The sequence below is a fragment of the Lolium rigidum genome, chromosome 4, assembly GCF_022539505.1.
Source record: "Lolium rigidum isolate FL_2022 chromosome 4, APGP_CSIRO_Lrig_0.1, whole genome shotgun sequence".
NCBI classification, from domain to species: domain Eukaryota; kingdom Viridiplantae; phylum Streptophyta; class Magnoliopsida; order Poales; family Poaceae; genus Lolium; species Lolium rigidum.
This window is the reverse complement of record NC_061511.1, coordinates 276,873,977-276,887,677: the sequence shown is the minus strand read 5'-3', so window position 1 is coordinate 276,887,677 and position 13,701 is coordinate 276,873,977.

Genomic DNA, 13,701 nt, shown 5'->3' with positions numbered 1-13,701 from the left:
GGTGCTCAAAACGTTTTTGAAGATCGGATTCCGGACCGCACGGGATGGCACACCGAACTTGAGAGTACCGAGTTTTCCGAGTCTCGTAAACAGCTTTTACTTCATCGGTTTCGGTTTCGCGGGAGGGTCACCTAGCGGTGCATCAAGCACATATTGCAGATTTCCGCCAGAGAGGAAGATCCTCACATGACGGAACCAGTCGGTGAAGTTGCTACCGTTGCTCTTAAGCTTTTCTTTCTCTAGGAACTGGTTAAAATTGATTGGGGACGCCATCTCTACAACATATATTTGTAATAGTTTAGACTAAGTTTATGACAAATTGAGTTCAAATTTTAATTCAACATAATTAAAAATCTAGGTGAACTCCCACTCAAAACAATATCCCTCGCATTGTCTTAGTGATCACACGAACCAAATCCACCACACCATAGTCCGATCATCACGAGACAAGGTGTAATTTTAATGGCGAACACTCAAAGTGTTCATCATATCAATCATATGATTCATGCTCTACCTTTCGGTATCACGTGTTCCGAGACCATGTCTGTACATGCTAGGCTCGTCAAGGCCACCTTAGTATCCGCATGTGCAAAACTGGCTTGCACCCGTTGTATGCACTTGTTGATTCTATCACACCCGATCATCACGAGATGCTTCGAAACGACAAGTCTTGGCAACGGTGCTACTAAGGATGAACACTTTATTATCTTGAGATTTTAGTGAGGGATCATCTTATAATGCTACTGTCGCGATCTAAGCAAAATAAGATGCATAAAAGGATTAACATCACATGCAGTTCATATGTGATATGATATGGCCCTTTTGTCTTTGCGCCTTTGATCTTCATCTCCAAAGCACGGACATGATCTCCATCATCTTCGGGCATGATCTCCATCATCATCGGCGAAGCACCAAGGTCAATGGCGCCGTCTTCATGATTGTCCTCCATGTAGCAACTATTACAACTACTTTGAAATACTACTCAACATGAAATTTAAAGACAACCATAAGGCTCCGCCGGTTGCCACAATACAATAATGATCATCTCATACATATTCATCATCACATTATGGCCATATCACATCACCAAACCCTGCAAAAACAAGTTAGACGCTCTCTAATTTGGTTTGCATATTTTATGTGGTTTAGGGTTTTCGATATAGATCTAATCTACCTACGAACATGAACCACAACGTTGATACTAATGTTGTCAATAGAAGAGTAAATTGAATCTTTACTATAGTAGGAGAGACAGACACCCGCAAAGCCTCTTATGCAATACAAGTTGCATGTCGAACGAGGAACAAGTCTCATGAACGCGGTCATGTAAAGTTAGTCCGAGCCGCTTCATCCCACTATGCCATAAAGATGCAAAGTACTCAACTAAAGATAACAAGAGCATCAACGCCCACAAACCATTGTGTTCTACTCGTGCAACCATCTATGCATAGACACGGCTCTGATACCACTGTAGGAAGACGTAGCATAGAAAACAAAAAATTTCCTACCGCGAACACGCAATCCAAGCCAAGATGCAATCTAGAAGACGGTAGCAACGAGGGGTATCGAGTCTCACCCTTGAAGAGATTCCAAAGCCTACAAGATGAGGCTCTTGTTGCTGCGGTAGACGTTCACTTGCCGCTTGCAAAAGCGCGTAGAAGATCTTGATCACGATCGGTTCCGGCGCCACGAACGGGCAGCACCTCCGTACTCGGTCACACGTTCGGTTGTTGATGAAGACGACGTCCACCTCCCGTTCCAGCGGGCAGCGGAAGTAGTAGCTCCTCTTGAATCCGACAGCACGACGGCGTGGTGTCGGTGGCGGTGGAGAACTCCGGCGGAGCTTCGCTAAAGCACGCGGGAGCTATGGAGGAGAGGGGGCGGCTAGGGTTGGGGAGGGGGTGGCCGGCCTCAAGGGGGTGCGGCCAACTTGTGGCTTTGGTGTGGCCGGCCCCTCCCCTATGCCCCTCATTATATAGGTGGATCCCCAAGAGTTGGTCTCCAAGTCTTCGAATAAGACCCGAACCAAAAACCTTCCATAGAGAGGGGGAAACCTAGCCTAGCTAGGACTCCCACCAAGGTGGGAGTTCCACCTCCCATATGGGGGTGGCCGGCCCCCTAAGGTGGAGTCCACTTGGGACTCCTCCCCCACTAGGGTTGGCCGGCCATGGAGGTGGAGTCCCATGTGGACTCCACCTTCCTTGGTGGTTTCTTCCGGACTTTTCTAGAACCTTCTAGAACCTTCCGCGACATTTTATTCACATAAAATGACATCCTATATATGAATCTTATTCTCCGGACCATTCCGGAACTCCTCGTGATGTCCGGGATCTCATCCGGGACTCCGAACAAATATTCGAACTCCATTCCATATTCAAATACTACCATTTCAACATCCAACTTTAAGTGTGTCACCCTACGGTTCGTGAACTATGCGGACATGGTTGAGTACTCACTCCGACCAATAACCAATAGCGGGATCCGGAGATCCATAATGGCTCCCACATATTCAACGATGACTTTAGTGATCGAATGAACCATTCACATACAATACCAATTCCCTTTGTCTCGCGATATTTTACTTGTCCGAGGTTTGATCTTCGGTATCACTCTATACCTTGTTCAACCTCGTCTCCCGACAAGTACTCTTTACTCGTACCGTGATATGTGGTCTCTTATGAACTTATTCATATGCTTGCAAGACATTAGACGACATTCCACCGAGAGGGCCCGCAGTATATCTATCCATCATCGGGATGGACAAATCCCACTCGTTGATCCATATGCCTCAACTCATACTTTCCGGATACTTAATCCCACCTTTATAACCACCCATTTACGCAGTGGCGTTTGGTGTAATCAAAGTACCTTTCCGGTATAAGTGATTTACATGATCTCATGGTCATAAGGACTAGGTAACTATGTATCGAAAGCTTATAGCAAATAACTTAATGACGAGATCTTATGCTACGCTTAATATGGGTGTATCCATTACATCATTCATACAATGATATAACCTTGTTATTAATAACATCCAATGTTCATGATTATGAAACTAATCATCCATTAATCAACAAGCTAGTTAAGAGGCATACTAGGGACTCTTTGTTGTTTACATATCACACATGTATCAATGTTTCGGTTAATAATATTATAGCATGGTATATAAACATTTATCATAAACATAAGATATATAATAACCACTTTTATTATTGCCTCTTGGGCATATCTCCAACAATAGAAGGCCGATTCATGTATTCCTTCTATATATATTCTTCAAGTCCATCTCCAATCGCGGCCCACCTCTGATCCGGTCGAATTCTAGTGATAACACCATCAATCTAATATTCTCATTAATTCGAACTTGGATGGCATTTGCTGTAGTGACAATCTTATTATCAATATCCTTATTAGTCATAACTTTCAGTTTTAAAAGATCAACATCAGAGACAAGTCTATCAACCTTCGAAGCAAGAATATCAATTTTATCAAGTTTTTCCTCAACAGATTTGTTAAAAGCAGTTTGTGTACTAATAAATTCTTTAAGCATGGCTTCAAGACCAGGGGGTACACTCCTATTATTGTTGTAAGAATTCCCATAAGAATTACTATAACTATTACCATTAGCAGAAGGATATGGTCTATAGTTGTTACCAGAATTATTCCTATAAGCATTGTTGTTGAAATTATTATTTTTAATGAAGTTCACATCAACATGTTCTTCTTGGGCAACCAATGAAGCTAAAGGAACATTATTAGGATCAACATTAGATCTACCATACACAAGCATAGACATAATAGCATCAATCTTATCACTCAAGGAAGAGGTTTCTTCAACAGAATTTACCTTCTTACCTTGTGGAGCTCTTTCCGTGTGCCATTCAGAGTAATTTGTCATCATATCATCAAGAAGCTTTGTTGCCACCCCCAAAGTGATGGACATAAAGGTACCTCCAAAGACTGAATTCAATAGGTTCCGCGAAGAAAAATTCAATCCTGCATAAAAGGTTTGGATGATCATCCAAGTAGTTAGTCCATGGGTTGGGCAATTCTTTACCAAAGATTTCATTCTCTCCCATGCTTGAGCAACATGTTCATTATCTAATTGCTTAAAATTCATTATGCTGCTTCTCAAAGATATAATTTTAGCGGGAGGATAATATCTACCAATAAAAGCATCTTTACATTTAGTCCATGAATCAATACTATTTCTAGGCAGAGATAGCAACCAATCTTTAGCTCTTCCTCTTAAAGAGAAAGGAAACAATTTTAATTTTATAATGTCACCATCTACATCCTTATATTTTTGCATTTCACATAGTTCAACAAAATTATTAAGATGGGCAGCAGCATCATCAGAACTAACACAAGAAAATTGCTCTCTCATAACAAGATTCAGTAAAGCAGGTTTAATTTCAAAGAATTCTGCTGTAGTAGCAGGTGGAGCAATAGGTGTGCATACAAAATCATTATTATTTGTGCTAGTGAAGTCACACAACTTAGTATTCTCAACAGTGCCCATTTTAGCAGTAGTAAATAAAGCAAACTAAATAAAGTAAATGCAACTAACTAATTTTTTTGTGTTTTTGATATAGAGAACAAGACAGTAAATAAAGAAAAACTAGCAACTAATTTTTTGTGTTTTTGATATAAAGAGCAAACAAAGCAGTAAATAAAATAAAGCAAGACAAAAACAAAGTAAAGAGATTGGAAGTGGAAGACTCCCCTTGCAGCGTGTCTTGATCTCCCCGGCAACGGCGCCAAAAAAAATGCTTGATGCGTGTAGTTGACACGTCCGTTGGGAACCCCAAGAGGAAGGTGTGATGCGCACAGTAGCAAGTTTTCCCTCAGAAAGAAACCAAGGTTTATCGAACCAGTAGGAGCCAAGAAGCACGTTGAAGGTTGATGGCGACGGAGTGTAGTGCGGCGCAACACCAGGGATTCCGGCGCCAACGTGGAACCTGCACAACAAAATCACAGTAACTTTGCCCCAACGTAATGGTGAGGTTGTCAATCTCACCGGCTTGCTCGTAAACAAAGGATTAGATGTATAGTGTGGATGATGATGGTTGTTTGCGAAGAACAAGTAAAGAACAATTGCGATAGATTGTATTTCGGATGTAAAGAATAGGACCGGGGTCCACAGATCACTAGTGGTGTCTCTCCCATAAGATAACGGCATGTTGGGTGAACAAATTACGGTTGGGCAATTGACAAATAAAGAAGGCATAACAATGCACATACATATATCATGATGAGTACTATGAGATTTAATCAGTGGCATTACGACAAAGTACATAGACCGCTATCCGAGCATGCATCTATGCCTAAAAAGTCCACCTTCGAGTTATCATCCGAACCCCTCCGAGTATTAAGTTGCAAACAACGAGACAATTGCATTAAGTACGGTGCGTAATGTAATCAACACAAATATCCTTAGACAAAGCATCGATGTTTTATCCCTAGTGGCAACGAGACATCCACAATCTTAGAACTTTACGTCACTGTCCCAGATTTAATGGAGGCATGAACCCACTATCGAGCATAAATACTCCCTCTTGGAGTCACAAGTATCAACTTGGCCGTAGCCTCTACTAGCAACAGAGAGCATGCAAGAACATAAATAACATATATGATAGATTGATAATCAACTTGACATAGTATTCAATATTCATCGGATCCCAACAAACACAACATGAAGGATTACAGATAGATGATCTTGATCATGATAGGCAGCTCACAAGATCTAACATGATAGCACAATGAGGAGAAGACAACCATCTAGCTACTGCTATGGACCCATAGTCCAGGGGTGAACTACTCACACATCAATCCGGAGGCGATCATGGTGATGAAGAGACCTCCGGGAGATGATTCCCCTCTCCGGCAGGGTGCCGGAGGCGATCTCCTGAATCCCCCGAGATGGGATTGGCGGCGGCGGCGTCTCTGGAAGGTTTTCCCGTATCGTGGCTCTCGGTACCGGGGTTTCGCGACGAAGGCTTTAAGTAGGCGGAAGGGCAGGTCAGGGGGCGTCACGAGGGGCCCACACAACAGGGCCGCGCGTCCAGGGCCCAGGCCGCGCCACCCTGGTGTGTCACCACCTCGTGGCCCCACTTCGTCTCTCCCTCAGACTTCTGGAAGCTTCGTGCAAAAATAGGACCCTGGGCGTTGATTTCGTCCAATTCCGAGAATATTTCCTTACTAGGATTTCTGAAACCAAAAATAGCGGAAAACAACAACTGGCTCTTCGGCATCTCGTCAATAGGTTAGTGCCGGAAAATGCATAAATATGACATATAATGTGTATAAAACATGTGAGTATCATCATAAAAGTAGCATGGAACATAAGAAATTATAGATACGTTTGGGACGTATCAAGCGTCTCGAAAGACTCGACGAGGGCCCGCTGCTCCGCCGCCTTCTCCTCCGGCGTCGGCGCATCAGGGTCATCGGAGGACCAAGATATCTCCAAGTCGGAGTCCTGGGCTGCAGCGGTGGCCGCCAGACTGCGCTGTTCCAGCTCGGCGTCCAACGCCGCGTGGCCCGCCAGCTCCTCCTGTTCTTCCTTCTCCGCTTCAGCCAGGGCCGCGGCGTCCCTGACCGGGTGGAGGAGGTCCGTGCTGTCTTCGGAGTCGAACTCGTCGTCGGAGCTCGAGGCCGGGGGAGGTGGAGTGGGAGGTGAAGGTGGAGGTGGAGGCGCGGCAGCCTGGCCACGTCCGGCGCTGCTCATGGCGGATCTTCTAGGGCTGAGCGGAAGCGGCGCTACGGCACTGGCGGCTAGGGTTTAGTGGGGAGGAGATGAGATGCTCGCGCCCCTGTTTATATAGGTCGGAGACAGGGCGACGGCCGCGCCATGCGGGGCATCGCCTTACTACGCGCGGCACGCGAGGCTTCGCCATTATCGCGGCCGCAGACTGCCGAAGCGACGCCTCGGTGCCAGTACTGGCGGAGAAGACGCATCGACGCTGCGCACGCTCGCGGAAGCCGAGGCACGCCATTAACGCGGCCCTGCAAAAGCTGCAGCGCGCCGCCCAAAAGTAATGCCGCGGAAGACGAAGCAGTTGTGCCGCTGCCAGGCGGGCCCGTGCGAGGACCGAGCGGACATTTTCCGCAACCGCCGAGCGTCCGTCGAGACGCAAACCTAACAAATATTTGGGCCAGGTTTGCATCTCCGCGGACGGTCCGGTCACTTTGCGTCGCGTCACTGGAGGTGGTGCACGACGCATTTTCGGTCACGGCGGACACAAACGGTCGCTCAGCGTCCGTTTGCGTCGCGCCGCTGGAGATGCCCTAAGGGAAAGAAACGGCCAGTTTTTACCGTCGCTGGCTTTTTAAGCAGTGGGGAAGAGCACGAGGATCACTTGAGGTGCCCATAGTTCGATTCCTTCCCCCCTCATCCCCAGTGTTCCATTCTGGACTCAGCCAATATCTCCATTGATCGGCAGAAAACCATAGCAGCACCTGGCCGGTCTAGCGGGTTGTAATATGGAAGATCCATCTAATTAATGTATCAATCACAGAGCGCTCATAGTTAAATCTTCTGGTTAGTTGATTTCATTCGCACGCTCTGCCTTGTGCTGCAATTCTGGGTGATCGATACGAAGAACAGTAGGTCCACGACCTTGTCCAACCCAGGCCTTCGTTGATTTTTAATCTCCCTACCTTTTTTTGGGACGCAAACTAATACTGTGTGTCACAACCTGCAGACCCGCCTTCAGTCCCTGCCCGTTTTTGTGCGATCCATGCGATAACCGGCCCGAGGCTCAATCTTCTGATCGCCGCTGCCGGCAGGAACTTCTTGTTTGGCTGGTCCAACGGGCTACGCGAGATGATGGTAACCTCGTCCAGCACCTGGTTCATCTGCGTGTTCATCTTCACCTCGTCCAGCACCTGGTTCATCTGCGTGTTCATCTTCACCTCGTCCAGCACCTGGTTCATCTGCGTGTTCATCTTCACCTCGTCCAGCACCTGGTTCATCTGCGTGTTCATCTTCTGCGATAATTCATTCTGTTTTGTTGTCCGTCAATGCTGAATCTGCCGGCCAGAGCACGGATTACCTCCACAGCAGAGAGCTAATTAAGACGGCACCGCAGCACGGTCTAGCTCACCTGCCTGCGCGATCCAGCCCTTCGACCACAAGATCCAGGAACACTGTGTGTCGCCGGGGAGCAAGGGCGTCGATCGCCCAGAAGCCAGGAGAACAGGCGCCTTCGACCCGCCTCTCGATTCGCCGGATCCGCCTCTGGCCGCCTGCGACAGATCTTGAATCGCTGCCGCCACCTTCTCCACTGGGATCAGATCATACATCAAGCTCGAGCCACGGTTGTTCCAGATCTTCTTTCTTTGGCAAATTTCTCGCGCTACCCTTCTAGCGGCTGCAGGGCGGCGGTGTGCGACGATGGGCGGCTGAGAAGAGCGATGGGTGGGGGTCGCTGCCCGGGTATGTAATCTGGGCACAGCAGTAAAACCGAAAATTACCACCCGACAATGCTGGTGGTCCGATCTGCACACGCACCTGACGACCCATCTTTTCCCCACCACTGCCACGTACGGTACCACGCAATGACGGCGTCGCGCGGCTGTATTTGAGCACATCGCCGAATTTTTGACTTGGGTTGCAATAATTTAGGCTCAGATCACGAGGTGGCGTGTGTGGGCATATATCCATGCTCACATACCGCCCGGTTTAGGGGTGTTTGTTCTAGCTTTTGGAGGCTTTTCACCCAAAAAAAGCAGCCCAAACGAGCCAAAGAGTTCGACTGCGCGGTGGGCTTTTACAAAAGCCACACCATTTCCTTTAGATGGGGAAAAGCACCTGAAACGGTGCTTCCCGAGCTTCCCGAACCGAGCGACATCTCTCCTCGTTCTTTTTTTCCAGCTCGCCCCTGCTCGCCTCTGCCCCCCGCTAGGGTTGCCGAACTGCCGCCGGACGCCGCCGCCGCCGCACGCCGCGCCTCCCCATCGCCGCACGCCGCGCCTCCCCATCGCCTCCCGTCCAGGACCGCCGTCCCCTCCTCAACGCCCAGGACCGCCGTCCCCTCCTCGACGCCCAGGACCGCGCCGTCCTCCCCATCGCCTCCCGTCCTGGACCGCCGTCCCCTCCACCACCCCACAGTCCCGCCGCATTTTTGGTGAGCACAATTCCAGGCCGACCCCCCTGCCCATTTGTTCAATTCTTTGGTGTTTTCAATTTCTGAATCGATTTGGACTGTGAGTATGAATGAATGAAGTAAGTGGATGAATTGATCCTAGATATTGCTGCTGTATAGATCAAGTCAGTGCATGATTTTTGGTGTGTGTTTCACTGTTAGTGCTAGATGGATATGGTAGCAGTCAGTACATTATTTTACGTGTTTCTTCTTGCTTGCTTATAGCACATTGTGATTGTATAACTATTTCGTATAGTAATAACTATTTCGTATAGTAATTCTGTAGTTATTTGTGTGTTATAGCTTGTGTCCCCCGTTTCCATGGAGAAGGCAATTTGGGATGCACACTACCTTCGTTTTTTTTGCGACATTTGTATGGAGGAAGTGAATGCAAACAATAGGGATGGAGGTTGTTTGAGTAAGAAGGGGTACAAGAATCTTGAGGATAAATTTGCCGAGAAAACGGGAAAAAGGTTAACAAAGAAGCAATTTAAGAACAAATGGGATTCTCTAAAAAAAGAACACACCGGTTGGATGGAGTTGCTAAATGCAACCGGCCTAGGTTGGGATCCGGAAACAAAAACTATGGATGCAGATAATGATTGGTGGCAGACTCACCTACATTTGTGGTTGCTGGATGGCCAGGTTCGGTACATGATAACCGCATTCTGCAACACAGCATGGAGAAGTATCCACTTCAGTTCCCAACCCCTCCTGATGGTAGTACTCTAATTTTCATTATGCGCATTTGTTTGTATGCATTATTGTTTTCAGATTTCTTAAATTTGTTCTCTTGTGTGTAGGTACATACTATCTTCTTGATTCTGGTTATCCAAACAGAAAGGGATTTCTAGCTCCTTACAAAAACAACACATACCATATTCCTGATTTCCGTCGAGAAGGGCCACCAACGAAGAAGGAAGAAATTTTCAACCATGCCCACTCATCGTTGCGAAATTGCATCGAGCGCATCTTTGTGATCTTGAAGAATAAGTGGCGCATTTTGAAAGGCATCCCTCATTTCGACTTGGTTACACAGAAGAAAATTATCATTGCTTGTTGTGTGCTTCACAATTTCATTAGAGACTCCAACTTGCGTGATAAACAGTTTGATCGATGTGATGCAGATGAGGATTACATGCCCAAGGCCCAGAGGCAAACAATTACCTTGCCTAGTGATCATGTGTCGGGTGAACTACACACAAGAGGCATGAACGGAACACGTGACGACATTGCCAACACGTTGTTCATTTCTAGACAACGGAGGAATTAGCTAGTATAATGTAGTGGAAATGTATTTTGGACAAATATATTCCCAATGGTTATGTAATGACAATTATATGGCGACTTGAATTTTAGATGCATATTCTATTTATTACACGTGAAGTAGCGACAATACAACTTTTCATGAATGTAAGGGTGTTTCAGACAATTCAACAGTTTACTGACCGGACAGCCAACTGGTTTGCCAAAGACTTCCACTCGGAAAGCAGCTTCTCCTAGACGAGCGACTTTTACGCACGAACTAACCACAGCCAGCCACAGCCAGCCGCAACAAACAGGCCCTCAATATATTCACTCTCAGGTGTGAAGTCAAAAAGTTCACAAGCATGTCCAAGTGCACTTAAGAAGTAGTAGGAAAAGTTCACGTGGGCCAATCACGACGTCATGGAATTGGTAGATCGAACTCTTCTATAAAAAAGGATGGATATGATACCAAAGATATGAGAGATCTGGTTCTAGGTGCCATATTATGCATCGGCTTCATCTCGCTCTAGATTATAGGCATTGGAGGCACTGGGAATTTATTTACCACGAGCTGTAATGGTGGACTAGAACTCTCGTGCTAAACTTGAGCAACCCTGCTTCGTGAAAGTCGAGCTCCTTCCTACAGGTGCACAACTTCTAAATCTACTCCTACCTTATACAGTAAAAGAGCGGTGGACATGGCATCCTAGGCCCCCAGTCGACATCAATGTGCAGATCAGTCGCGGTGGCACCTAGGGTGTTCATTTGGTCTCAATAGTTGCGTCGCAAGCCGGTGCACCTTGCTTCAGCAGCAGAGTAACCGATGCTGTGCCTTCGACAGCAACTCTGTCAGCGTTCAAAACTCACTTTGGGTGATTCACCATGTAATCAATAGAAGCAGACACCATTGTGCAGAATACTGTTCCTATAATGCAACCATGCCAAACGCTATAGTCCCTGTTAAGATCAACAGACACTAAAGTTAGTAGCCTCTTCCAACATTAGCCATATGTGTACCCGCAAAACAAAAAAAAAAACCATATGAGCGCAGTCTATTAGTAGTGTTAACTCCAGTCTCAAAAGGGTGAGAATCAAGCATAGCTGTAGGAGGACCATATTTATTGAATATATACTATGGCAATCCCCATTTTTGCTCCAGTGTCCTCCAGCAATCAACAACTTCAAAAATCCATCAATTCCGGTCATCTCTGGCTATCGATCGAAGCGAGGAGCCAAACTCGTTCGGCTAGCTCCGTGCGGTAGAAAAATGGGATGCAAGCCCATTTTGGCAAGATGGAGTCTGGTAGAAATGTGAGTTTTGCCTGGTTGGGTTTGCCTTCCTTTTTGTCAGATAGATCGAACGGAGGTTGGGTCGTATTGGGACGCCATGGCCCGGAGTCTCAGTGTAGAGGTCGCACGCGGCAACAGGGACCTCGTGACTGAAGGTGGGTGGCTTTCCTCGATACGGGGTCAAGCTACTAGCGGCCGTGACGTGCTCATGCATGGCTTCGGTTGCGACCATTGGTGGTGCCAGGGTTTATTCCCGCAATTGCAAGCTCTGGCTGTGGATGCGGGGTTGATTTGTCCGTCTGAGAGCTAGTTGAGGCGGCCGGGATGCGGTGGCAGCGAGCTACATAATGATTTACGCGGAGGTGAGAAAGAATTGGACAAGTTCTCGACTTCGGTGGAAGGTATGTCTATTCGTTCATCGGCGGCCTCGATTCGGTGGCGGCAGACATGAATCGTGCTTCGGTAAAGTCAAATCGGGAAATAGTTTGGGCGCTGGAAAATATGCCCAAAAGAGGAGGGAGCAGAGAGATAATGCGTGTGTAACGTTTCGGTCACTAATCGGTGATATGGGACGTCAGCTACTCTGCGTTTTTTTTTGTTTCGCGGAACCAAGAAGATCAACTCCGAGTATTTGTATCAAAGGCTAGAGCTGCTCTGACTTTTCAGATCCACGGAATCGAGCATCTGCAGTTAATTGTGAAGTATTTGGAAGCGGTCATCTGCTACTAGTTTTTTTTATTCAAAAGGGAATACAGCTCCATCTTGCATCAACCGGTGCACATATCTTTTTATTGCATAGTTTCAAAGTTCAGAGTTACAACTCATTAGTCGTATAAACGGTGTACATGAATATCGACCAGCAGAAAAATAGAAACCCAAGTCACCGATGCATAAGTGCTCATTGCGTTTCCGGCAAAATGAAATATCATTCAAGGAAGATCATTCACCTGTAAATAATTAATAGTTTCATATTTGTTAAAGATAATATCATTTTTGCAGTTTTGTCAATGCAAAACCTATAAGTCCCTATTTAAATCTATGCTTGTTGGTTTTCTTTTCAACCTACATCCAAACATATCGGTAACATTCGGTAGTGGGTGAGGTGAACTCCAGGCTGGTTTCATCAATGTGCCTCAAAAGTGATCGACATTATTCAAAGTCACAAAGACCATGCTGATTTCAAAGATAGAAATCGAGTAGAAGTGCGATTTAAAGGAAATCAGGTATTTATAGAGGTCGAAGGTGTGATATAAAAAATTCACAAGTATGTCCAACTGAATTTTAAGAAGTACGAAACAGTTCACGTGGGCCAAGACGCACCATGGGATTGATAGTTCAAACTCTTCTATAAAAAGGACATAGGTGATACCGAAGAGATGAGAGATCTGGTTCTAGGTGCCATGTTATGAAGCGTTTTCATTTCGCTGTAGATTCTACTTATAGTCCTACTCCAATGCCTAGAATCTACTTCACTGTGATCTGAAGGAAAGCAGGTACTTATAGAGGTTGAAGGTGTGAAGTAAAAAAAATTACATGTACGCCCAACTGAATTTAAAAGTAAGGATAAAATTCAGGTGGGCCAAACGCGCACCATGAAATTGGTAGATCAAACTCTTCTATATAAAGGATATAGATGATACCAGTGATGAGAGAATGGTACTAGGTGCCATATTATGCAGAGTTTTCATCTCTCCGTAGATTCTAGACATTGGAGGCACTAGGAATTTATTTACTACGATAAGTTGCCATATTCGAGAACTCGTGTGGTAAACTTGAGCAACCTTCTTTCGTAAAAGGCGAGCTCCTTCCGATAGGTCCAGAGGTTCTACTTCTTCTGGTTTCGGAGAGAGTGGTGGAAATCTGGAGACGGAAAACCACTTGGATCGCGTATAGCGATGTCAATTCCTGAACCCACAGACTTGGCATCCTAGACCCCTAGGCGGCATCGATGCCCACATCATTCGTGGTGGCACCTGGGGCGTCCATTTGATCTCTACAGTTGCACGCACGTCGG